The sequence below is a fragment of the Schistocerca nitens genome, chromosome 5, assembly GCF_023898315.1.
Source record: "Schistocerca nitens isolate TAMUIC-IGC-003100 chromosome 5, iqSchNite1.1, whole genome shotgun sequence".
NCBI classification, from domain to species: domain Eukaryota; kingdom Metazoa; phylum Arthropoda; class Insecta; order Orthoptera; family Acrididae; genus Schistocerca; species Schistocerca nitens.
The window spans coordinates 294,113,321-294,141,118 of NC_064618.1; positions in this window are offsets into that span (position 1 = coordinate 294,113,321).

Here is a 27,798-nt window from a genome sequence, read left to right on the forward strand (position 1 = left end):
AAGGTCAAAGAAATGGTGGTGGCCATTATTCACACAGATGATAGATATCTGCGTAGTAAACACATAGCGTGCATACCAGATTGCTAACTCTAATGAGAAGCTCTCACTTTTGGATGTCCGACGGAGAATAGTGATGTTTTACCTATCAAAGAAAACAGGATGAGTACCAAAACGCAGAGGATCACAAGGAAGCAAATTGATGGGAGGACGGGTGAGCACAGATGTACGACTAGATCCTGGAAATCATTTCGTTGCGCCAAGTAAAACACAGAAGAGATGTGCTTACTGCAAGAAAAAAACAACAAAAATTTGTGATAGGTGCAATGTTGGTGTACACGACAAGTGTTTTGCTTCATTTCATACTGAATAGACATTCAATAATATTAACACATTCTTTATTTATTGTTTGTGTTGTTTCTTATGCATGGAGAATAAGGTTGTGAATTTGGATAGCGCATTTGGCCAATGTCCCAAAAATGAGACGGTCTGTAGTTTTAGCTCTAATAAACTGAAAATTTTCAAAACAACTTTTTATTCAATTAATCACTCAATGTAACGTATTTATGTATAAAAGTTTGCAAAAAATGATCGGATAGAGTTTTGGCCAGTAATGGGTTAACCAATGTGCCACCTGGCACACAGTGTTATCACAACTACACAGACTATCTTGGCACACCTCACCGCCGATCCACATTCCCGCCGAGCAACACCTACGAGGGCTATCCACAAAGTACATTACGTTTTGGAATTAAAAATAAATAAAGTATTGGTTTTTTTTAATTATATGCAGATGAAAGCCACACTTAAGTACTACTTTTCTACATAGTTGCCATTTAAATTAAGGCACTTATCGTAGCGATGGACGAGCTTGGAAATTCCTTCGTCGTAAAATTCGGCCGCCTGCGCCTTCAACCACGTGGTTACCCCTTTTGGGACAGAAAAGGTGTGATTTTTGTGGATTTCCTGGAAAGAGGCACTACAATAAACTCCCAAAGGTATTGCCAAACTCTGCACAACCTCAGAAGAGCAATACAAAACAAGCGCAGGGGAAAGTTGGGCTCAAAGATCTTGCTGATTCACGACAACGCCCGGGCCCACACGGCAAATGCCACTCGTGAAGTTCTCGAATCTTTTAAGTGGGAGTTGTTTCCACATCCGCCGTACAGTCCCGACCCGGCACCGAGCGACTTCCACTTATTCCCAGCAATGAAGAAGTGGTTGGCTATGCAGCGTTCTGATGACGCACAGCTTCAAGAAGAGGTAACCACGTGGTTGAAGGCGCAGGCGGCCGAATTTTACGACGAAGGAATTTCCAAGCTCGTCCATCGCTACGATAAGTGCCTTAATTTAAATGGCAACTATGTAGAAAAGTAGTATTTAAGTGTGGCTTTCATCTGTATATAATAAAAAAATTCCAATACTTTATTTATTTTTAATTCCAAAATGTAATGTACTTTGTGGATAGCCCTCGTATCTGTAGTCCCTGACCATTTCCTCCATTCCCTAAGAAGGTAAATCCTGCTTGTGCATCCACACTGAAGAAAGTGGATCCATTGCCTAGCTAGGCGAGTCAGTTACATGAATCTGTAGTGTCTGGTCTTTCGGACATGTTCACCTTCTTCGGTGCAGATGCACAAGCACGTCTGACCTGCTGCAGGAATCTCAGAGTTGCGAGCATGGAGGAAGTGGACAGGGGCTGTCGGTAGGTGGCGCTCGCTGGGAGTGTGGGTGCCGAGATAGTCCGTGCAGTTGCGATAACACTGTGTCACTCATGGTGCACAGGTTAACACACCTGTCTACGAAGCAGGAGATCCCGGATTTAAATCCTGATCTGGTACACATTTTCATTCAACACCTCTAATTTCACGTCATGTCCCTATGCAGCTGGCGTCAGTAATCCCTTCCCTTTCCTATCTCCCCCCCCCCCTCCACCTTCAGTTTACATATAATGTGTCACAGCTGCGGATTCTGCATGGCGTCTGTTCTTTCACACATGTCCGAAAGAAGGGACACCAAAAATTCATATAGTTTCGTACTTAGTTTGTGATGTGGCGTGACTCGAAACCTCACTGATCACTAAAAATGTCGCGGATTTAGTATGAATAATTTACTAACAATATTTGGTACACACACATGAGAACACAAAAATTCGAGAACAAAACAAGAGAACATCTAAAACACTGAATAAGTGTGAGATAAAAGAATAAACGGGAGACAACGGCAGCACTGCAGTGCATAACTACATTGCGTCTTTGTAACACTTCATTGGTATCTCATAATCTCAGTTTCATCATTTGGCTTTGAACTAAGTTCATTGACATCGTTTTAAGATTCCGTCAAGTGTGAACACTCTATCATTTGAAGATTCCATTCTATTCTATTGACGTCTAGTTTGAAATGGCCTTTAATGTTTATTATTATAGTTGTACCTGTTATCTAATTCAAATTAAACTTGCTAACTGTCTAGCTTTCACAAATATTTTAAGTTGAACATTTTATTTTTGAGATCCTTCTTTCAGTAGGCACTATTTATATTATTATTTTTTGATTGTGTAAGTCGATGGATATAAGATATATATCAGAATGAAACTAAATGTTGGTGATTCAAGCCTCAGTCAGTCCTCGCATTTTTTCATCGCTTAAGGCTTCTGTTATCTATTGGATTTGTGAAAAAAACCAAGTTTCACCATCGTGCAGAGTCCATGTTAATTCTGCACCCTTGTATAGCTATTACTTCAGAGGTTAGAAGGAAGAAGAGCATACCCAGGGCTGGTTTAGTGCCAAAGTGACACAAATGACTGTGATAACCCTAGTCACGCACAATTTGACGCAGTCAGCGTCGCTGCTAGAATGCCTGAATCTCAGACGTAATCACTGGCAGTATTATGGAGGTACAGTGACTTCGTGACGTTCCCGTGAGGCAATTCAGCCAGCTAAATGCGAACGGCATATTAGTACGGCAGTTAACTCGTGAGATGACGACAGAAGAGGCCATTCACAATATACAAACAAACAAGTTGGGCATGACAGGAAAACCGAGAAACATTTCTTCCCAAATTGAGGTTTCATTACTGTAACTATTATAACGTCAGAGATGGTAGATCGCAATGCTGACTAGTCGCTGTGGCACGATACGTGTCTCCAGTTAATAGACCGAGCACCAGCGACCTGAATTCCAACTTCCCGTGCAGCGCCTTATCGTTGTGAAAGGTATAACGGATCCTTGACGTCATTCGTTCCTGCACTGGCTCGCACCTCCCAAATTTTTGTTGCTTTTCACCAGAGACAGTAAACTCGCCAACACGGCTTCTCAGCTCCGTTTTCCTCCACTTCTGGCTTATTGTGCTTGTCCGAGTACCGAAAAAATAATCTCGTTAATTCCATATATCTAAAAACATTTTATCATTTTTCTCGTTATATTTTTATTATTATGTTATTAAGTGGTGACAAGTGATAGGACGATACGTAGTGGGCAAAACTGTGAGTATTAGTATTGTTAACACATTGAATATACACGTATGTTAATAATTTCTTAATGTTCCATGTACACTGATGACATGATGGAGACGATGAAAAATACTAACGGAAAGAAAAAGAAATAATAAATAAATTAGAAGGAAGAAGACAATAATACCAAGAGTTGACAACAAAGCGCAGTACAGGAAGCACCAGTTACAAGACAACAATCAGGTAGGACCGCGCAATGCATGTAGAAAATGCGTTCCCAGTAGACCTATTAGAAAATCCAAGCACCTATTTCCTAAAATCCAGAACCTAAAGATTCAGAGATTAACGCAGTTGCAATTGATTAGAGAGAATGACATTTCATTATCAGTACTAAAAGTATATTGAGTGAACAACAATTGAGATTACAATCACAAATAGCTGTATATGCAATTTACAGGTAATGCTAAAGAATACGCAGGGTAACATAGACAATGTACGATCTGAAGTAGAGAAGCTACATCCTTTCTGTGACGACTTACCAGAAACTCAAGAGAAAATCACAGTGGAGATAGGATTACTTAAGTTAGAACATAAAAGAATCAACTCAGACATGGTGCAACTTTACGAAACAGTAAAGTGTAATACAAAAGATTAAAACATAACGCTCGCATAAAAATGCGTGCGCGAATAGCGTACTTATTTGGAAGCGGTAAAGGAATTAATGGGAGACAGGGAAGAAGAAATTATAAAACGCGTAGAACATGATATCAAACAGGTAGAACAAAGGTTAAGGGACGAAACAGCAAACAAAGTACGATAATATAATCGCGTGGGGCGGTAAGCGGAGCTGTAAACAGCCGTCCGCCGGTGAGAGAAATCAGTGGCGCGGACAACAACGCCCAATCCACGCCGCGCGACCGCATGTCGACGCTCGACGTGAACAACGGCCAAACTTCTGTGAAACAGATATGCCATCACCGCAGGTAAATGCTGTTGCGCCTTGCTGGACAGCGTTGTTAATGGGCGAGAGTTTAATAAAACATCGACAGTTTCCTGTATTGTCAAATGAAAAAAAAAAAAAAAAGCGAACGCACCCAGTAGTGTTTGTACGAGCCTTTAGTAATGTACTGCCTAGGACTTGGGCAGAAGCTCAAAAGATCAAATACGTGGTAGGACACACCGAGGGTGACGCCCTTATGTGGGCTACAGAGATGTCGAAGCTTTGCGAAACATATAATCAGTTTGAAAATGCATTTTTAGATAAATACTGGTCAACAGCTATCCAGGAGATATTAAGACGGTAGGTATTTAACCCAGTATCATATCATCCAAAATTCAGGGGGCTAAGGAACTATTTTGAAACATATCTAAACAAGACCCGCTACTGGAATAATCCGATATCTCATATATATGATTGAAAGTCTTGAAGAACAGGTTACCTGCAAAAGTTAGGGAAAAATTAGTAACCATTCCTGAATATGATCTCGCGTATTTTATCTCAGTGCTCGACTCAATAGAGCTAATTCATGAGGAAGGGCAAGCCACGCCTAGTTATCGTAACGGTAATGAACACAACCCTAATGGGAAGAACAACTACGGTAACGGCAATGGCTTTGGAAACTATAATGGTCGTACGCGTATGATGAAAGGTACCCGTATGCACCGCCGAGCCACAACGGAAATCGGTACAATCGGTTTACCCGTCAGCCACAGGGTGACCGAAGGCACGAAAATAAATATCAGCACCATAGGTAGGGCAATGGCCGAGATAGTAGAAATTCAAGTGAAAATTTTGACACTAGGAGACGAGGAAATGCAAGTTACCGGGATGGGAATATGCGACACAGGGATCAGAGAGAGAACCGGCAGCCCTTAGAGTCAAACCGAAACAACCGGGATACGAACTGGCGAGCACTCGAACATACAGTGAACATAGTAGAAGTGACGGCAGAAAATGAAACCATACCTTTACCGCCTCCAGGAAATAGTAATCGAACGTGACTAGAGGAAGAAGCTAATGAACTGTAAGTGTGCCACAATACAAACATGAGCAACATAAACACTAACACGAACAGAAATAGAAAGGAAGAAGTAGACACTGAAACAAACTCACACGTACAGCATATCCGCAGTCTACTTTTAAGGTATGATAAGGAAGCAGAAATGAAAGAAGATTTGTTTACTGATGAGAAAGAAACAACACTCAAGGTAAATGAAATTATTCAAGCAACAATGAAGGTAAAAGCCGGCCGCTGTGGCCGAGCCGTTCTAATCGCTTCAGTCCGGAACTGCGCTGCTGCTACGGTCGCAGGTTCGAATCCTGCCTCAGGTATGGATGTATGTGATGTCCTTACGTTAGTTAGGTTTAATTAGTTCTAAGTTTAGGGGACTGATGACCTCAGATGTTAAGTCCCATAGTGCTTAGAGCCATTTTTTTGAATAAAGGTAAAGGTGGGAAACATAGATGTATCAGTTGTTTTGGATACTGGCGCATCAACAAGCCTGATGTCAACCAGTTTCTTTAAAGAGATAGCGCGGGAAGTAAATGTACCCACGCTACCCGTAGAGAACTGTAAGATCGTAACGGCGATGGGAAGTAAATCTAAAGTTATAAAATTACAGGCCAGCATACCTATTAGCATATGTGGTGTAATTTTGCAGTGTACTTTCTTGTTGGTAGACAAACTTATAGTGAACTGTATACTTAGGATGGAGGTGTTCAGAAGATATGGGGGAAAAAATAGGGCCGGCCGCGGTGGCCGAGAGGTTCTAGGCGCTCAGTCCGGAACCGCGCGACTGCTACGGTCGCAGGTTCGAATCCTGCCTCGTGCATGGATGTGTGTTATGTCCTTAGGTTAGTTAGGTTTAAGTAGTTCTAAGTTCTAGGGGACTGATGACCACAGATGTTAAGTCCCATAGTACTCAGAGCCATTTGAACTATTTGAACCATTTTTGGAAAAATAGACATCGGCAGTGGGGAATGTCAGTTTCACGTAGGAGGGCAGACACTGACAGTGGACTTAATAATAACTACAGACTAGGCAGACACCTGATACTAATTTTAAACTTACCTACCATCAAATCTTAATGGCAAATGAATTGGCACTTGATGATGCTGGTGGGGCGATCTTCGATGAGCAAACAGTAGACGGTAAGATAAGTAAATTCACTTGTCTTAACAATGAACAGCGAAGTGAATTGACAAAATTACTCATTAAGTATCATAGAATTTTTCGTAAACAATCCAGTGTTATTAAGGGATATGAATATAAAATGGAAATGTGCCCGTATGAAACCTATTGTAGAACGTCATATGGCATTCCTTGGGCAAAGAAAGAGGCAGTAAGATAAGAAACAGAGCGTATGATTATAAGGTTATTGAAACATCGCACTCACGTTACTGCAGTCCGATTCTCGCAGTTGGTAAGACTGACGAAACGGTGCGGTTCGTGTTCAACGCGAAAGAAATAAACAAAATCACCGTTCCTAAAAGAACAAGGCCAGAGAATTTAGAAGAGCAGTTTTTAAAGTTTCATTGATTTAAGTATTTAACATCCCTTGATTTTAAAGCTTCATACTGGCAAATTTTATTACATGAAGAGAGTAGAAAGTATACACCTTTCACAAATGCCGGGAGGAGTTACCAATTTAGGGTGCTGCCATTCGGATTAAACGTGAGCACTGGTGTATGTATTGAAGCCTTAGACAGGGTACTTGGCCCGGAACTGCTTAGCCAGGTTACACTCTATGTTGATGATTTATTAATTGCAACTCAAACATGGGATAGACATGTAAGTATTTTGGAAAAGGCTTTTCAAAAATTTTATGAATACGATGTCACAGTTAACTTTAAAAAGTCTGAATTCGGAAAAGACAAAATAAAATTCTTAGGGCATATCATTTCACCAGTAGGAGTTCTACCTGACCCCAGTGCGATACGCAATTTCCCAACACCCTATACAAAGAAACAACTAAAAGGTTTTCTAGGAATGGCCTCGTTTTTAAGGAAATTTCTGCCACAACAATTGAACAGTAGGTCACTGTTAAACCTACTGCGTTAAAACCGCAGTTGGTTGTGGACTAAAGAATGTGAAAATGATTTTTAGCTGATTTCCTCCGCTCAGGGACTGGGTGTTGTGTTGTCCTAATCATCATTTCATCCCCATCGACGCGCAAGTCGCCGAAGTGGCGTCAAATCGAAAGACTTGCACCAGGCCAGTGAACTATCCTGTTTAGCCAAAAAGGAAATTTCAAATGGTTCAAATGGCTCTGAACACTATGGGACTTTTTCTTAGATCATCAGTCCCCTAGAACTTAGAACTACTTAAAACTAACTAACCCAAGGACATCACACAGATCCATGCCAGAGGCAGGATATGAACCTGCGACCGCAGCGGTCGCGCGGTTGCCGATTGTTGCGTCTAGTACCTATCGGCCACTTCGGCCGGCAAGGAGTAATCAATTTTCTTCTACTATCTAACATGCAAAGAATGACATGCAACCTAGTGAATAGGAATTTTCCTTGTATTCTGATATTGTACTTTCTTAAGTCATAAATATCTATAGAAGCAAAGGAAACCTTTTGATATTCCTTAAGGAAACACGGAATATACAACAAGAACTAAAACAATTATACACAAAACTGAACGAGCGAAAACCATTAGCTGACATAGTTTTACTACATCAGGAGAAAAACGTGAATAAGAGTGATGGAAAAGAAAGGAATTCGCAAGCGAGCTTTAAGCGAGTCATGAGCGGTAAAGTGTACTCACACGCGCTGAAAACGAAGCGTAAATTAACAGTTATATGCGAAGCGTCTAACAGCTGATCATAGGGGCAGATACGCAAAAAACAAGGTTGAGTTCAGTGTCCCCTTTAAGATGCGCAAGGACACACTGTGCACCGTGACGGAAACCATTTTAGAATTTAACTGAATCAGCATCCACGGAATGCATCCAACTGGACAAAACAGAAGCAATACAAAATGGAGTACCCATCAGCTGATTACTATAACGTAAATCAGTTACACAAACAAAACGAATAGAGGCATTTATTCACAAGTCGGAGGCTATACTGTAAAGAGCACTAATTTTGAGAGTATATCAGTAGTATAAGCATATGTAGTTTTAAGGAAATGAGAGAATTGACGTAAGTGAACTATAAGGAGCGTAGAATACGCTAAATTTTTGAACTTGACACAGGCTATTGAATGAACATAGTTAGAAGTAAGTGTAAGTATTCAAAGTAGGAGAGAATATACACAGGTAATGACCTATCCAAGTATGTATAATAGGGTTAAGGCAAGTCTGAAAGATAAGTAACAACACGTACATCTAAAAGAACGCTATTAGCAGAGAACTTAAGAACTAAGCTACTTACACACAGCACATAAGTGAGCGACGATGGGAAAGGTAGAATGAAATATACACATAGAAAAATGTGTGTGACTAAGACGTAAACCATAAAGTAACATATCGTACAAGATTTGGAGAAGAGGAGCAGTGGTACACTTATAGAACTACACTTCTTTACAGACAGCATTAGAAGTAGCGAGCTAGATGTACAGGGAAAATACATACCCACAAATCTGCTATTACAGAACTCACTTATGTTAGTTGCTATTAATTACATGGTACCTTATAGGAAAGCATAAAAAGCAAAAGAAAATTGTGAGCACGAATCGCACAACACGTAGGAGATAAGCTAAGTAAATACGAAAACCATCCAATATGCACACAACGTAATTACATGAACTTAAACCACATAAGTCAGGTAAGTACTGTATGTTTAAAAAAGCGATATGGAGAAATAAATGAAATTTCACTGCTGGATAATACTTGAACATAGAGTGAGTGTGAAAGATTTTAGATTCAATTGGAGGTATTAATTAATTAATCTACGTTTGTGGTGACATATCATACATGGAATGAATCTAGGAAGAGAATGAAAGTGTATTTCAGTAATATGAGTTTATTTATATTTGTGGGAAGAAATAATTAGGGCGGTGGTTCCATTGTGAGAACCCTACAGGTAATACATGGGTATAAATGGAGATTTATGTGGAAGATTTTTAATGAATAATTATATGGATATACGGTGATGAATATGAAGATTAATATTATAGGGGTATCTAGGAAAGGGTCACAAAGGTGACGTAAAATAGTATAGATTATGTGGTGTCACCGCTAGACACCACACTTGCTAGGTGGTAACTTAAATCGGCCGCGGTCCTGTAGTACATGTCGGACCCGCGTGTCGCCACTGTGGGATCGCAAACCTAGCGCCACCACAAGGCAGGTCTCGAGAGACTGAGGAGACCTCGTCCCCAGTTGTACGGACAACATAGCTAGCGATTGGACGTGCTAAGCCTTGCTCTCATTTGCCGAGAGATAGACAGTAGAATAGCCCTCTGCTAAGTTAAATGGCGACCAACTAGCAAGGCGCCATTGGTATCAGTGCCAATAGCTTACGAGTATGCAGGAGAGATGTATTCCAACAAGAGAATAAAGTTAAGTATTAAAAAAGCTACGTATTTTTCTTTAGTGCATTTATAAGTCTCATGTTCCAGACTTCACGCCCGTCTGCGTTAGCCTTGCGTGCCCTATCGGCTACAGCATTGTGTCTGGGCTGTATTAATTCGTTTGTGTCATGGCTTCGCCACAATCTCCAGATGTACTGTCCGAATTTTATCGCTTGCAGAATCAGCAGACGCAGGCGTTATTGGATGCACTTGGACAGCTCGTCCAGGGTCAACGTGCGCTGCAAACCGATGCGGCAGCCGCCGCTTCTTCGCTACCGCAGCCACAAAACGCTGTTGCACCTCCCTTTAGGCCATACGTGGCGGCCGAAGAAACATGGCAAGAATGGTCCCGCCAGTTCCAGTTTCATCTAACAGCCTACAGAATTCAAGGTAACGAGCGGCAGCCGTTTTTGCTTTCTTGTGTCGGTGTGTCTACCTACCGTGTGATAGTGAAATTGTTTCCCCGACGCGACGTAGCAACTCTGACCTACGAAGAAATTTTGTCTGCTTTAGATGCCTATTTCAAGGAAACAGTTAATGTAGTTGCAAAAAGGTATACGTTCTTTCGTACGAAACGTACGGCCGGTCAGACTAATAGGGAGTGGGTTGCAACATTGCAAGGACTTACGAGGGAGTGTGCGTTTGAATGTGAATGTGGCCTCCCTTATTCAGATACTATGGTGCGTGATGCAATAGCGCAGAACGTTTCTGATGTTCGCATACGGGAACAGATTTTGAAACTAGTAAATCCCTCCCTTCAACAAGTGATAGACATATTGGATAGGCAAGACACACTTGACTCTGCTCAGGACTCATTTGAAACTTCGCCAGCAGTGTGTCACATTAACCGGCCCGCCGGGCCCGCTGCACGGGACGCTACGCGGCCCTCGCGCCCGTCACAGCAGCGGCAGCCTACCTTGCAAACACGTGCGCCGCGTAAGCAAGCAACTGTAGTGAAATCATGCCCGCGGTGTGCAGCTAGACATTCGCGTGAAAATTGCCCGTCACGCCAAGCTATTTGCTTTTACTGTCAAAAGAAAGGACATGTTCAAAGTGTTTGCCAGAAAAAGCTTAGATCAGACAATCACGGTAATTCCAGGCCCTTTGCTTCGCGCCGGAATCGAACCCAGGACAATCAGGCTCGTGGACCTTCGCCCATGGACATTCATGTAGTTCATTCCCACCCGTCCAGTGACACTTTAGCTAACGGTGACTGTGTTCGTCCCACAAACAGTGTGCGTCGACGTCGCCGAAAATCCCGTGAAGTCGCACGTGCTTCTGTACCTGTATCAGTTCAAATTGCACGTGACAGTCGCTCTTGTCGTCAGCAGGACAATAAACTTTTTGTGGACTTAGACTTTGAAGGCAAAGTGATACCCTTCCAGCTCGATACCGGAGCTGCAGTTTCATTGCTCAATCACGACACGTACAAACAACTGGGCAAACCGCCATTGCGTGCCGCAAATGTTAAGTTACATAGTTACTCTGGACAGCATATACCTGTGTTAGGACAGTGCAGCCTTCTTGCCACATACATGGGACAGACAAAACTTGTATCATTTTACGTTCTTCGTTCTACTTCTGCAGTGAACTTGTTTGGTTTAGATTTATTTCAATTGTTTAATATGTCTATAGTAAATCAGGTCCTATCAGTGAATCAGACTGTGCCTTCCGCCAGTGTTTCTAGTCTTTGTGAAGAATTTGCAGACATTTTTGCACCGGGCCTTGGTTGCGCTAAGAACTATGAAGCGCATTTGGAACTGCAAGAAAACGCGCAACCGAAATTTTTCAGAGCGCGCAATGTTCCCCACGCATTGCGTGATGAGGTCGCCAGAACATTAGCCGATTTAGAATCTCAAGGTGTAATTGAACGTGTGCAGGCTTCTCTCTGGGCCTCACCCTTAGTAATTTTGCCAAAACCTTCCGGTAAACTGAGACTTTGTGTGGACTTCAAGGCAACAGTGAATCCACAACTTGTGACTGCCACTTTTCCTTTGCCCCGCCCGGAAGATCTTTTTGACAAACTGTGCCCGGGAAAATATTTTTCAAAATTGGACCTAGCAGATGCGTACTTGCAAATACCTGTGGACGAAGAATCCCAGCGCATCTTAGTGGTTAACACGCATCTTGGCTTGTATCGCTTCAAAAGACTGCCGTTCGGGTGTGCGTCCGCCCCTGCTTTGTTTCAGCAATATTTACAAACTGTTTGTGCGTCGGTCCCTACTGCTGCGAACTATCTGGACGATATTGTGATCTCAGGAAAGACAGAGGCCGAACATTTGCAAAATCTCCGAACATTATTTCAGGTCTTGCGTCAGAATGGTCTTCGCTTGAGGAAGGACAAATGTGTGTTTTTTGCTCGTGACTTACCCTACCTGGGGCATGTCATAAATGCCCAAGGTATACATCCGAGTCCAGAGCACCTCCGTGCCATACAGGATTTACCTGCACCGCGGAACTTGAAACAGGTACAGAGTGTGTTGGGTAAAATTAATTATTATGCAAAGTTTGTGCCGCGCGCTTCTTCCATTTCAGCTCCGCTTCATCGCTTACGCCGTAAAGGTGTTCCGTTCGTCTGGACGACGGAATGCGACCGCGCCTTTCGCCAGTTGAAATCGGCGTTACTTTCAAATACGTGCCTTACGCCATTCGATCCCCGAAAACCTCTTTTGTTGATGGTAGATGCCTCGGATTTCGGGATCGGTGCTGTGCTTGCACACGAAGATGGTTCGCATGATCGCCCTATTGCCTTTGCGTCCAAATTGCTCTCATCTGCGCAAAGAAATTATTCCCAGATAGAGAAAGAAGCTTTAGCTCTCGTGTTTGGTGTTACAAAGTTTCATGATTTCTTGTATGGTCGTCACTTTACAATCATCACGGACCACAAACCTTTGACATCGCTTTTTCATCCGAACAAGCCTGTACCTCCACGTACAGCGCAGAAATTCATTCGCTGGTCTCTTTTTCTCTCGCAGTACCGCTACGATATCTTGTATCGGTCCACTGCTAAGCACGGAAACGCTGATGCGTTGTCCCGTTTGCCTGTTGCTGAGGATAAAGCATTCGATTCTTCCGAACTTGCTTGCATGTTCATTGATTCGGAAACCGATGACGTGGTCGAATCGTTTCCGATTGATTTTCGTCGTGTAGCTACAGCCACAGCTGCTGACCCTGTCCTTGCTACTGTTTTGCGTTTTGTTGCTACGCAATGGCCCTTGTCAAAGTCACGGATCGAGGATCCTTTGGTTCGCCGTTTTTTTGCTCACAAGGAGAGACTTTTTGTACGACGTGGTGTTTTCTTGTTGCGTTCCGATAATGATCAATCCAGAGTCGTGGTCCCACGTTCGTTTCAGTCCTCTGTCTTAAAGCTTCTTCACCAAGGACATTGGGGTATAGTGCGTACGAAACAACTTGCTCGTCAGCACTGTACTTGGTTCGGAATCGATGCTGCGATTACGAATATGTGCTCCTCTTGCGTGGCATGTGCCGAACAGCAATCCGCACCGCCGCGGCAATTCTTTGCATGGCCGAAAGCCACTTCCCCTTGGCAACGCTTGCACATCGATTTTGCTGGTCCATTCTGGAATGCTCGATGGTTGGTTGTGGTCGATGCTTTCAGTAATTTTCCTTTTGTTGTCCGGATGTCTTCCACGACGTCTTCTGCCACAATCCAAGCCTTGTCTGCTATCTTTTGCATTGAAGGTCTTCCGCAGGCTATTGTTTCCGACAATGGCCCACAATTCATGTCCGCAGAATTTCAGTCTTTCTGCGAGGCCAATGGTATTCAACATCTGACATCCGCGCCGTTTTCGCCTCAGTCAAACGGTGCCGCTGAACGATTGGTCCGGACTTTCAAGTCACAGATGTTGAAATTGAAAGAGTCGCATTCTCGGGAGGACGCTTTGTTGCTCTTTTTGTCTTCGTATCGCTCTCAGCCCCGCGATGGTCGCTCGCCGGCTGAATTGCTCCATGGTCGTTCTCATCGCACCTTGATGTCTTTGCTGCATCCGCCACATCAGGTTCCTGTGCAGCGGCAGACTCCTGCTTTTGCTCCTGGCGACGTTGTCTATTATCGCACCCATCGCGGTTCACGGCGTTGGCTCGCAGGGCGCATTCTTCGCTGCCTCGGCCGCGCGATGTATTTGGTTTTGGGGGCCTCTGGTGAGGTGCGTCGGCATCTCAATCAGCTGCGCCTCTGTCGTCGCCTGGGTTCTGCCGCTCCCCGTCTGCTTTCAGCGACGGAGCCGTCCGGTCAGCGCCTTGGGGACCCATCTACTGGCTCGTCTCATCCCCAGGTGTTACCGACGCTGCCTTCCCTTTTGCCTCATGGCGTCGCGCCGCCGCCGCAGCCGCCGCCGGCGCCGCCCGCAGTGGACGCTTCGCTGCAACCGCCCGGCGCCTCCCAGGGTCACGCGCCGCCGCTCGCTTCCCGTGACCAGCCGTCCTCCGCCATGGACCTCTTGCCCGCTCCGGACCAGATGTCGTCATCGCGCGTCGGATTCCCCGACGCAATGGAGGTCGACCCTTCGGCCCCTCCTGTCTCATTACGTGCCCATACACCGCATGTTGACGTGCACCCTGGACTAGGTTTTCAGGCGTTTCCTAGCTCCCCTCGGACCGAATGGCCGGGTGCGGGTGGCACAGCCTCGCCTGTTGTTAGGCTCCCCACCTCATCGCATACGTCAACATGCGGTCCTCCCCACGGCGGGCGGAAGCCTTATCTCACGACCGTTCGCCGATTTGCGGGGGAGGAATGTGGTGTCACCGCTAGACACCATACTTGCTAGGTGGTAACTTAAATCGGCCGCGGTCCTGTAGTACATGTCGGACCCGCGTGTCGCCACTGTGGGATCGCAAACCTAGCGCCACCACAAGGCAGGTCTCGAGAGACTGAGGAGACCTCGTCCCCAGTTGTACGGACAACATAGCTAGCGATTGGACGTGCTAAGCCTTGCTCTCATTTGCCGAGAGATAGACAGTAGAATAGCCCTCTGCTAAGTTAAATGGCGACCAACTAGCAAGGCGCCATTGGTATCAGTGCCAATAGCTTACGAGTATGCAGGAGAGATGTATTCCAACAAGAGAATAAAGTTAAGTATTAAAAAAGCTATGTATTTTTCTTTAGTGCATTTATAAGTCTCATGTTCCAGACTTCACGCCCGTCTGCGTTAGCCTTGCGTGCCCTATCGGCTACAGCATTGTGTCTGGGCTGTATGGTCTAGACACAACAGATTATATAGTTTTAAGTCTTCGAATGAATGGTTGTGTGAGTGTGGAAAGCAAAGTATGATGATGCATGTACTGTATGTAATTATGAAAACGAACATCTCGAAGGAGCAGTGACGAGTAAAGGAGAAACACTGCAGTCAGTACTAACAAAAGTACACAGTACATTTAACGTACACCATAACACAGTGATTTGCTACACATGCATCAGAATGTAAGACAACTTAGTATGAAAAATATATCCTTACCGATCAACTGCTACAGCTTGAGCAACTATTAGGTGAATATAAATGAAAATATGATATACAATTCATACGACGAATGAACACAAAATGCAGTGAAACAATATTTAATACACTGAGTTCTTTTCACATGCAGAAGCGAAAACAGTACTTTAACATAAGCACGTTCCTCTATAGTGGGAATGAACTATGAGTGGAACTACACATGACAAAAATACAGTAAAATTACTGGTCACAAGTTAAAAATGTAAACATGTGTATGTCGTCGCACCAATAAGGCAGAAATACGGCTTGAAATAGGGGTACATGAATGTGAAATATTACGACGATTGACAAGCAGTGATGAAGTCAGGATTGCCAAGGGATAAAACATCCCACACACTCGCTCACAAACGAGCACTTGTAAATATTGTGTATAGTATTAAGTTTATCAAATGCCAAGTACAGAATAAGTACACTAACGACGCACTACAAGTAGCAATCCTAGAAGTAGCTTGATCTCTGAAGCAGACCCTAGCAAATCCCTCATTTTCCATGTAGTGATTTGTGCTGGAACGTATTTTCTATGTGTAGTTGTGAAGGTAAAAATGCGCAGGAGGTCGTCCTGCAAGACAAGAACAGAAAATGCAAATATTCAGAATAAATGAAAGGTTCCTTCTGATTTACATATTAGTGTGTAAAATGGTGCGTGTCATGGAGTCCATATCCATATATGAGATGTGAATGTGAATTGTACATTTATTTGCCAACTTTATTATTGTCAATGTCGATGTCTATGAAAAATGTATGAACTATTTTCTATGTCTATTTGTGGAGATAAAAACGCACAAAAGATTAGTCCTGCAAGGCAAGAGAAGAAAATGCAAATATTCAGAATATTGGTGCGTGTCATGGAGTCCATATCCATATATGAGATGTGAATGTGAATTGTACATTTATTTGCCAACTTTATTATTGTCAATGTCGATGTCTATGAAAAATGTATGAACTATTTTCTATGTCTATTTGTGGAGATAAAAACGCACAAAAGATTAGTCCTGCAAGGCAAGAGAAGAAAATGCAAATATTCAGAATAAATGCAAGATTCCTTCTAATTTACTTATTAATGGGAAGATTATACCGAACATGGATCTCATATGAGAAATATGAAAGTGAATTGTACATTTATTTGTCAACTTTATTATTGTCAATGTCGATGTCTATGAAAAATATATGAACTACTTTCTATGTGTATTTGTGGAGGTAAAAATGCGTAAGAGGTTGGTCCTGCAAGACAAGATAAGAAAATGCAAATATTCACAATGGATGCAAGATTCCTTCTAATTTACTTATTAGTATGTAAGATGGTACCTAACATGGAATCCATATATGAAATGTGAATTGTAAATTTATATGTAAACTTTATTATTGTCTATGTATATGTAAAATGTATGTACTGTTGTCAATTTTATGTAAAATATTATTCTTGAAGACGAACCATTTATGTACATGTGAGAAGTGCAACGTGATGGACGAGTAAAATACTCGACTTGTGAAGTGACACAAAAATAGTAAGGCCTGATAATAATGAAAATAATGGCTGAATCGTGTTAAGAGCAAACGCTACAGTCTAGCGAAGTGAATACAGTGAGTGTGATGCTTGTGCGACGGAGAAATCAGAGAAAATCCGTATAGCCACTCATTGATGTGTGAGGATCGCCGAACTACAATCCACAACGGAAAATAATGCCGAGTGCTGCAGTGCGGCCCTTACCTTCAATTTCACTGAAAACCTCGTCCAGGTGCGAGATGATGTATTGGTGTTCTTCGGGTTGAGCGTTGGAGCTGAATCCGTCGTATCCAGTCTCTGGACTGGAGGGCATGTACAACACCGACTTCATAAGCCTGTAGCGAAATTACAATGGATGCACGGGCAGTGCTGCTGCTCACATATCGTGTTAGACAATGAGCCGCTGCTGGCCATAAGTTCAGCGAACAATGAGATAGCGTGTGCCGAAAGGACACGTTCTCAGATTTGCCAATGCACCAAAAGTAAGTGAGAAAAACAATTTTTTATACAGGGTGAAAGGACAAATTAAGAAATGTAAAATTTTTCCCATGTTCATACCACATAGCTTAACAAATGTAAGGATAAATTACAGGGCCTTCAGCACAACATGGACGTGCGATTATGTAATATAAGTAAATACGAATGTATTTATGTGTATGAATTTTCAATGGACAAAGAAATGAAGTTTTGTAGATATACTTGTAGTAGAAATGACTTGCACCAAGTGACCAAAATGACCCCCAAGGTAAATAAGGCTACTGTATACTGTCTGCCTAAATAAAGAGACTTATTTCCGGCAGTATAAAGTAAGGGAGCATTTGTGATAAATCTTTTGCATTTCTTACTTTTATGTTTTCATTTTCTTTAAAGGCAAAGAGAAAAGGTGAAGCGATAGCCCAACGTAGAGCCTGTGCCTACTGTCATGTATTTTTGATTTTCAGATTTTAAAAAAACATAAGATGTCTTTCCTGTTCCTGAGTAAGAGGAAGGATTCGCGCTCTGCTAGTTATCTTAGCACGCAGTCATAGACCGCCATTTTGGGCGATGTGAATAAGTGAGGAGTATGTATTTTCTGTGTGCATCAAACAGAAGAATATAGTATTATTTTATTAACTAAAAGGTTATATTAGTTATTATTTCAAGTAGTACCATAATATGAAGAACTGAAGCCTATCTGTGTACTTCGGAAAATTACGAAGATCCGATTAACGCAACATGGACACGGTCAAGATTTTGTAGGTGGATACGGCGATTGGACATAATATTATAAATTGGTAAGCATAAACCTACAACAAGAGAAGTGTTATTTCATTGATGTGGAACTAATATGATAAGATTCTCTACCCATTTACAGGCATAGCCTAGCTTATTGTGCTTGTCCGAGTGAGGGAAAATTAATCTCGTTAATTCCATATATTTAAAAAACATTTTTGATTTTTTGCTATATTTTTTATTATATTATATGACCATTTAGGGCATCAAGATGAGAGGGGTGCCGCAGTGCCCAAGTGCAAAATCTGTGTAAGGGGTCTATCATAATTAGTAGCGAAAAGTGACACAGATGAAAGTATATGAATGGAAGCAAAAACGTTCCAGCTAACATGGGTTCCTAAACAAGCCATTTGGGAGATAACAGCGAATGTGTGGTTATGGGGCACAATTGACTTGAGCATTAAATTTTGTCTCAGTTAGCACAAATGTATTTGAAATGTGAACTATTCGATTAAATATCCATTTAAATTTTACCCACATACATGAACAGAAATGAATTGCTGATTTAGCACATTACATGTAAAAATTTGTGTTTCTTGTGTCATAGTCACATGACTTCATCCCTCTTTTGTATCACACATATTCCTTTTCAATTGCATACTTAAAATTTTTGACCAGTTTAAGAATTTTCCACTAATGAAGTTTATCTACTTACTGGCGAGTTTTCTTAACATGCAACAATCAACACATGCAGCTAAATAGTCTCTTATGTTTAATATGTTAATACAAAATTAGATAATATTTTTCGTACTCATGTTCCACATTTTGTAATGGAAAGTCAGACAGTTTCTAAATTATAGAATTAAAAAGTTCCATTATTAATCTAAAAATGAAAAGAAATTTTGTATCTTCTTTCATTATACTCAGTTTAATGGATATCACATTTTCTTAGGAGCTTTTACTAAAAGCTTTTAAAGACCTCAGGAATGATATCAAAAGAGTTTTTTTTTCATTTTTAACACTGAAATAAGATTCAGAAATGTACTTCCATAATAGAGGAACGTCTACTTATTTTAAAAGAAAAACAACCCATTTCCACAATTACTAACTTTATTTTTAAACATCTTACCAAGTCACCAAACATAGTCAGCTGAAGTCTGAGGGGAGAGGCTCGGCAGGTAGCAGGGCTGTTGTGTGTGAAAATGTTCTTGAACATACCCTGGGCATACCACTTCCAATATAACAATGAGTATTAAAGAGTGGTTTGATAACAGCTTTGCTTTATTTTAAAACTTCTATTTAATTAAGCAACACTATTTTACTTGTATTACTATTATAAAACAATCTCAATTAGAACAGAAAGTAAGGAAGTAAGAAAAGAGTATTATTAAGCTTTCACCCTTAATGCAGAGAGGTGCATTTTAATACCTTGATCGATTTTAATAACATGATATATAATTTTGATATATATTGATTTAATTATAATTGCCATAAAGTGTTTTAATAAATAAAAATATAGTTTTCTTCCATTACTTATTATGCAGGACGTGTATGCAATCCAGTCTTCATAGCATTACTGGAAGAACTGTATACTTTTGATAAAAGTAAACATGGAAAGTTTTCTTTAACACATCACTTTATGAAATATGGTCTTGTTGGAGGTAGTACACCACTACTTTCCTCTGAAATTTGAACTGTATTACCCAGGTAGTTGTAGAAGAAGCTACAATATATGATTGAATACAAGCAAAGTCTTACTTAGTATATTTTTTGATATGTACAATGCATTGTCAAAAGGAAGTGGTCAATGACAAAAAATTCCAGGCCCTAGTGGAGATCAGATCTTAAAGATGTAAACCTGTACTTTGACAGTTAGCCATTATGCCACAAATTTGGAAGTCAAAAGTAAGAATGTTCATATAACAGAGAACAATTTCCTCACTCCCCCTCCCACGGCCTGGAAGGTGTACATTGCACAGGCAGTAGGAAACTTTCTTTGAAGTACAAAGTCTATTTTTTTCTCATTATCTTGTTAAAATAAAATACTGATTGCTTTGATGAGGTTTTGTCTTCATAACATTTTTCATAAGAAATTATGAAGTAATTCATATCATCTAATATTCAATAAGGTCTTTAACACTGTAGGACAATATGTCTATAAAGTCATATAGACTTTATTTAATTTTAAAAGTTTGTGATTTCTCAAAACCAATTTATCATTCGATAGAATAAATAATAATGACACACTCTAAATTATTTTCCAATCATATTGTATCTTTTTATTCAGTGACATAATATGTCCAAAATCCTGTGATCAAAAGATAGTATTTTACTGCTAAACAAATCAACAATAACCTTGTACACTACATGGTGTAGAGAAATAAAAATCCAAATAATATTTGAAATAGCTTTTTTGGATTGAATACATAGCAGTATCCTTTGTAGTTTACAGTATGGTCTTACTGAAAGGATGATTATATTTTGACATTTCTTATGTTTTGACATTTTGTAAAGAACCAATGTTTGCATGACGTTTGCCATGAGAAAAGGAAACAGATATCACTCAATCTTATTCAACGATCAACATTGAGAAGATAAGAATACAAAGATGAATGAAAGATTCATGTAATTTCTTTGTGATTTGTTGACGTAATTTGTCACACAACCTTGTTGTAGATGGAAGGAAAAGAGAAAAAATGCCTTGAACTGTTGGTGCAAAAAATGGTTCAAATGGCTCTGAGCACTATGGGACTTAACATCTGAGGTCATCAGTCCCCTAGAACTTAGAACTACTTAAACCTAACTAACCTAAGGACATCACACACATCCATGCCCGAGGCAGGACTCGAGCCTGCGACCATACCGGTTGCGCGGTTCCAGACTGTAGCGCCTAGAACCTCTCGGACATTCTAGCTGGCCTGTTGGTGCATTCAGTTCACAAGACTAGAGGAATACATGAGAACACTTTACATCACATGCTGTGTTGAAGACTGCAGGAACTGCTATTGACTTTCGTTAGGGTCCGTTGCAGGGTGCCTGGGAGATGCTACACTGAATTTCATAGCTGATACTTTTCGTACCATAACTTGCATGTAATCAAAGTATGCCAATCCAAGGCAATGTCACACTGAAGATTTATAAAAAGAAGTATTTTTTGGTATGGTCTGTTATAGTCAAAGATCAAATAACGACATATTGGCTATCAAAGTCTTCATACTGTCTAAGTCAGTGGTTCCCAACAGGTGGTCCGCGGACCAACAGGGGTCCACGAGCTGTGCCAGAGGGGTCCGCAAGATGCTATTAGAATAAAAAATATATTAAATACATTTCATATGATAACAGATTTTTTGTTTTTGCTGCTTCCTGCATGAGTAGAGCTTTAGCGAATGCTGACTTCTGCATCTAGCATCTTCCTAGAGCCAACTGACACTAGCACACTCTAGTGCAAAACTAGAATTAGATAGAGGCAAATAGTTCTGCTGTATGCCATTAGACCGTGCGCACTGCCTCTTTGCAACTGACAAATGGCAGTCACTTAACACAGAAACTCGCATTTCAGACGACAACCGGCCATTGTTAATTTATTGCCAGTGCTTTCACAAACCGTGTTGTTTACATATTCAATATTCTGTATTAAAACAGTAGTGTTTCTAAAGCGTAGTTTTTCGTGGAAGCTATAGTTCGTGTAGTTAAATGGACCGTTGGCTAAAAAGTGGTTCGTTAAAACGAGAAAGGCCTACAGATGAAGAGCAAGATAATGGATTTGATGTTCAAGCAAGTCAGTCAGTGACTCTCGAATCGAAGTTGTAAGTGTCGATTGAACGTAAATCATCGGCGTCCCTTGAACCTAACCCTTCCAAGATCAGTGTTAAGCTTACTGGAAAAATTAGAAAATATAACTCTGATTACTTGGAAATCAGTTTTACGTTCACTGGACCTGAGCAACAGCCTAAACCTCAATGGGTAATTTGCTATGAAAGCCTTTCGAATGAATGTATGAAACCAGCAAAACCCCGGCGCCATCTTGAAACAAAGCATCCAGAGTACAAAAGTAAGTCATTAGATTTTTTTCAAAAATAAATTAGGAGAGTTGAAAACATCTTCTAAAACAATTACCTTACACCGTGGTGCAAATGTAAATGAAAATGCAACCGTTGCATCTTACGAGCGTGCTCAGCTTCTTGATAAATGTGGGAAAAACCACACAATTGCTGAGGAACTTATGCTGCCATTAGCAATAATACTTTGCAAGAGAATGTTAGGTGATGCAGCTGCTAAGGTAATAGGAACTGTCCTGCTCTCAAATAATACCATTCAAAGATGAATTACTGATACGGCAGTTAACATCGAAGAAACAGTGCTGGATAGACTTTGCATGGGTGACATGTACGCTCTACAATTGGATGAAAGCACAAACATATCAAAAAAGCTATAATGTTGGTTTTCACATGATTCGTATGGGGGGGACCAAGTGTTCGAAGATTTTCTTTTTTCATGCGAACTACTTCATACAACAGCAGACGATATTTTTACTGCATTAAATAATTATCTCAATGAACACGATGTTACCTGGAAAAAATGTGTAGCCTTGTCGACGGATGGAGCAAAGTCAATATCTGGCAAAAAAACACGACTTCTAGCTCGTATCACAGCAGTAGCCCCTGAGGTGAAATGGACTCACTGTTGTATCCATCGCGAAGCCTTAGTAGTCAAAAGATTGCCTGAACATTTGCAAAACATACTTAACGAAGTAGTTCAAATCATCAAGTACATTAAAACTAGACATCTGCAATCTAGATTATTTTCTTATCAGACATCGGCAGTGAGCATAAGCAACTTCTTATTTATACGGAAGTAACATGGATTTCTTGAGGTAGGATCTTGTCAAGATTTTTTGTACTTAGAGACGAGGTTCGTGTCTTCCTTCTTGACACAAACTATGCGGATTTTATCACTAACTTCTCTCGGCTTTGCTCAGTTGCGTACTTAGTTAATGTGTTTGAACACTTTTATTCTAGGACTGCCTCGTTAAAGGTTCTTTAACAGAAGTATGATTTGTAATATTCTATGTTATGCACATATGTGTCTGCTGTCTCTCTCAGGTGTGTGTTGTCTTTGTCAATAATTTACAAACTGAGCATGAGACATACAAAAGCGAGTAAATATTCAAAACATGTCATCATCTGGTAAAACGAGCAACCATTCAGAATGAATAGCGTATAAGAGATCGACACGTCTGCAAAAGAATTACTGTGAAAGGAAACATAGTTTCATGCATCTATAAAGTTTAAAAGAAAATTTACGAGCTATTTCTTTTAAGTAGTTCTAATGGAATGTTGTCTACTCCCGGAGCTTTGTTTCGACTCAAGTCTTTCAGTGCTCTGTCAAACTCTTCACGCAGTATAATATCTCCCATTTCATCTTCATCTACACCCTCTTCCATTTCCATAATATAGTCCTCAAGTACATCGCGCTTGTATAGACCCTCTATATACTCCTTCCACCTTTCTGCTTTCCCTTCTTTGGTTAAAACTGGGTTTCCATCTGAGCTCTTGATATTCACACAAGTGGTTCTCTTTCCTCCAAAGGTCTCTTTAATTTTCCTGTGGGCAGTATCTATCTTACCCCTAGTGAGATAAGCCTCTACATCCTTACATTTGTCCTCTAGCCATCCCTGCTTAGCCATTTTGCACTTCCTGTCGATCTCATTTTTGAGACGTTTGTATTCCTTTTTGCCTGCTTCATTTACTGCATTTTTATATTTTCTCCTTTCATCAATTAAATTCAATATTTCTTCTTTTACCCAAGGATTTCTACTAGCCCTCGTCTTTTTACCTACTTGATCCTCTGCTGCCTTCACTATTTCATCCCTCAAAGCTACCCATTCTTCTTCTACTGTATTTCTTTCTCCCATTCTTGTCAATTGTTCCCTTATGCTCTCCCTGAAACTCTCTACAACCTCTGGTTCTTTCAGTTTATCCAGGTCCCATCTCCGTAAATTCCCACCTTTTTGCAGTTTCTTCAGTTTTAATCTACAGTTCATAACCAATAGATTGTGGTCAGAGTCCACACCTACCCCTGGAAATGTCTTACAATTTAAAACCTGGTTCCTAAATCTCTGACTTAACATTATATAATATATCTGAAACCTGTCAGTATGTCCAGGCTTCTTCCATGTATACAATCTTCTTTTATGATTCTTGAACCAAGTGTTAGCTATGATTAAGTTGTGCTCTGTGCAAAATTCTACCAGGCGGCTTCCTCTTTCGTTTCTTACCCCCAATCCATATTCACCTACTACGTTTCCTTCTCTCCCTTTTCCTACTGTCGAATTCCAGTCGCCCCTGACAAAACTCTACCATCTGGTGAGCAAGATGTATGAGACAGGCGAAATACCGAGCGAGGTGGCGCAGTGGTTAGACACTGTACTCGCATTCGGGAGGACGACGGTTCAACCCCGCGTCCGGCCATCCTGATTTAGGTTTTCCGTGATTTCCCTAAATCGCTCCAGGCAAATGCCGGGATGGTTCCTTTCAAAGGGCACGGCCGACTTCCTTCCCCATCCTTCCCTAATCCGATGAGACTCATGACCTCGCTGTCTGGTCTCCTTCCCTCAAACCAACCAACCAACCAACCAACAGGCGAAATACCCTCAGACTTCAAGAAGAATATAATAATTCCAATTCCAAAGAAAGCAGGTGTTGACAGATGTGACAATTACCAAATTATCAGTTTAATAAGTCACGGCTGCAAAATACTAATGCGAATTCTTTACAGAGGAATGGAAAAACTAATAGAAGCCGACCTCGGGGAAGATCAGTTTGGATTCCGTAGAAATATCGGAACACGTGAGGCAATACTGACCCTACGACTTATCTTAGAAGCTAGATTGAGGAAAGGCAAACCTACTTTTCTATCATTTGTAGACTGAGAGAAAGCTTTTGTCAATGTTGACTGGAATACTCTCTTTCAAATTCTGAAGGTGGCAGGGGTAAAATACAGGGAGCGAAAAGCTATTTACAATTTGAACAGAAACTAGATGGCAGTTATAAGAGTCGAGGGAAGCAGTGGTTGGGAAGGGAGTGAGACAGGGTTGTAGCCTCTCCCCGATGTTATTCAATCTCTATAATGAGCAAGCAGTGAAGGAAACAAAAGAAAAATTCGGAGTAGGTATTAAAATCCATGGAGAAGAAATAAAATCTTTGAGGTTCGCCGATGACATTGTAATTCTGTCAGAGACAGCAAAGGACTTGGAAGAGCAGTTGAACGGAATGGATAGTGTCTTGAAAGGAGGATATAAGATGAACATCAACAAAAGCAAAGCAAGGATAATGGAATGTAGTCGAATTAAGTTGGGTGATGCTGAGGGAATTAGATTTGGAAATGAGCCACTTAAAGTAGTAAAGGAGTTTTGCTATTCGGGGAGCAAAATAACTGATGATGGTCGAAGTAGAGAGGATATAAAATGTAGACTGGCAACAGCAAGAAAAGCGTTTCTGAAGAAGAGAAATTTGTTAACATCAAGTATAGATTTAAGTGTCAGGAAGGCGTTTCTGAAAGTATTTGTATGGAAGTGAAACATGGACGATAAATAGTTTGGACAAGAAGAGAATAGAAGCTTTCGAAATGTGGTGCTACAGAAGAATGCTGAAGATTGGGTGGGTAGATCACATAACTAATGAGGAAGTATTGAATAAGATTGGGGAGAAGAGAAGTTTGTGGCACAACTTGACTAGAAGAAGGGATCGGTTGGTAGGACATGTTCTGAGTCATCAAGGGATCACCAGTTTAGTATTGGAGGGCAGCGTGGAGGGTAAAAATCGTAGAGGGAGACCAAGAGATGAATACACGAAGCAGATTCAGAAGGATGTAGGTTGCAGGAGGGACTGGGAGATGAAGAAGCTTGTACAGGATAGAGTTGCGTGCAGAGCTGCATCAAACCAGTCTCAGGACTGAAGACCACAACAACAACATTTCTTTTAAGACTACCACTTAGAATAAAAACATTGAAAAGACTGACACATTTGAAAAATAATGAAAAGGTAACTTAGTCTTAACCATCTATAAAATATAAAATAAGTTCACAAGTTATTTCTTTTAGGACACATCTTTACCAAAGAAGAATGTCTTCAATTAAAGTACATCTTTAACTACCAATACGACATTTTTAATCATTTTATTACAACAAATTGTACCAATACCGAAGCATTTTCGAGCGATCCTCAACGTGCTGGTATTCTGAAACAGAATTTATTCATAGGACATCAGTTAAACAATGCATTGTTTAAATTCGTCTTCTAGAATGTCTACCCACCATTTATAATTACAAAAAGACCCCGTAAGCTAGTTTTCAGTGTTTCTAAATATAAACTTATGTTCTTGAGACATCATGAAGTCTGTTTATGCAAACTGTTGCATTCAGCTCTGGCTGGCTTCAGCTTGTTTTCTACTTGTAAATCAGGAAGGCCTCTCGTTTTTGGGGTTGATGAAGGCATATTAGGAAAAATAGTTAATACAACTTTTTCAGTGAGTTTCGATGTTAGTTCTTGCAAACTTTTTAATGTCTCCCTTACCCACAGCTCAGTCCAGTTGAGGCGAATGTTATTGTTTTGAATGTCACATTCGCCTCATATGTTGTGAAATGAAGGTTCCCGAAAATTGATGGACAGTTCTTTCCGATTTCGATGCAGCATGTGATATCAAAATGACGCCACGTGTGCCTCAGGTCTTGTGAACCGTTAGCCATATCCAGCTATACTGAAACTCCATATCGGCAAAGAGTATAGAATGTGCCAGCAGCCAACTGCTTAAAGACAGTCGTCAGCCACACTGAATTAATTGTGAAAGAAGATTTAGTAGTACTGTTTTTTTGACAAATTGTGATGGTTCCTAAACGTTAGTATGGGTCTTATGGCAGTATGGTTCTGATCAGGGCATAATAAAGTTGTCTAGCCGTGGGAGTACAGTTTTGATCTGGGCACAGTCTTGTTTCCTGACCGAGGTTGGGAAAGACAGCTTGAAAGCTTTGCTTTGGGTTAGTACTGAAACGTCAAGCGTTGATTTAGAACAGGTTTGCATGGTTTGTTTTGTCGGTGTGTGAGCTCTAATTAAAGCAGATTGATGATTACGAGTGATTTGCCTGAGTATATGGAAGTTAACATATGGGAATATCAACTGAGGGAGGGAGAGGATCTCAAGAACTGGCTTCATGTTTAATGCATCATCTTAAAGCACATACTCTACACATAACAAAGTCATATTCAGAATCTCATACTGGCCAAAACAGTAACATTAACACGATATTGTCTCTCATGAAGTTATGTCAAGACATGAGGATGAATGTCTCCACTATTGATCACAAATTCTTGATATTAGGACATTCTTACTTACCTAATGATAGTGATTTTTGTTTGGTGGAGAAAGTTAGTAGGAAAATTTCACATATTTACATTTTGAATGATAGGATGGATATCAAACTTCCTGGCAGATTAAAACTGTGTGCCGGACCGAGACTCGAACTCGGGACCTTTGCCTTTCGTGGGCAAGTGCTCTACCAACTGAGATACCCAAGCACGACTCACGCCCCGTCCTCACAGCTTTAC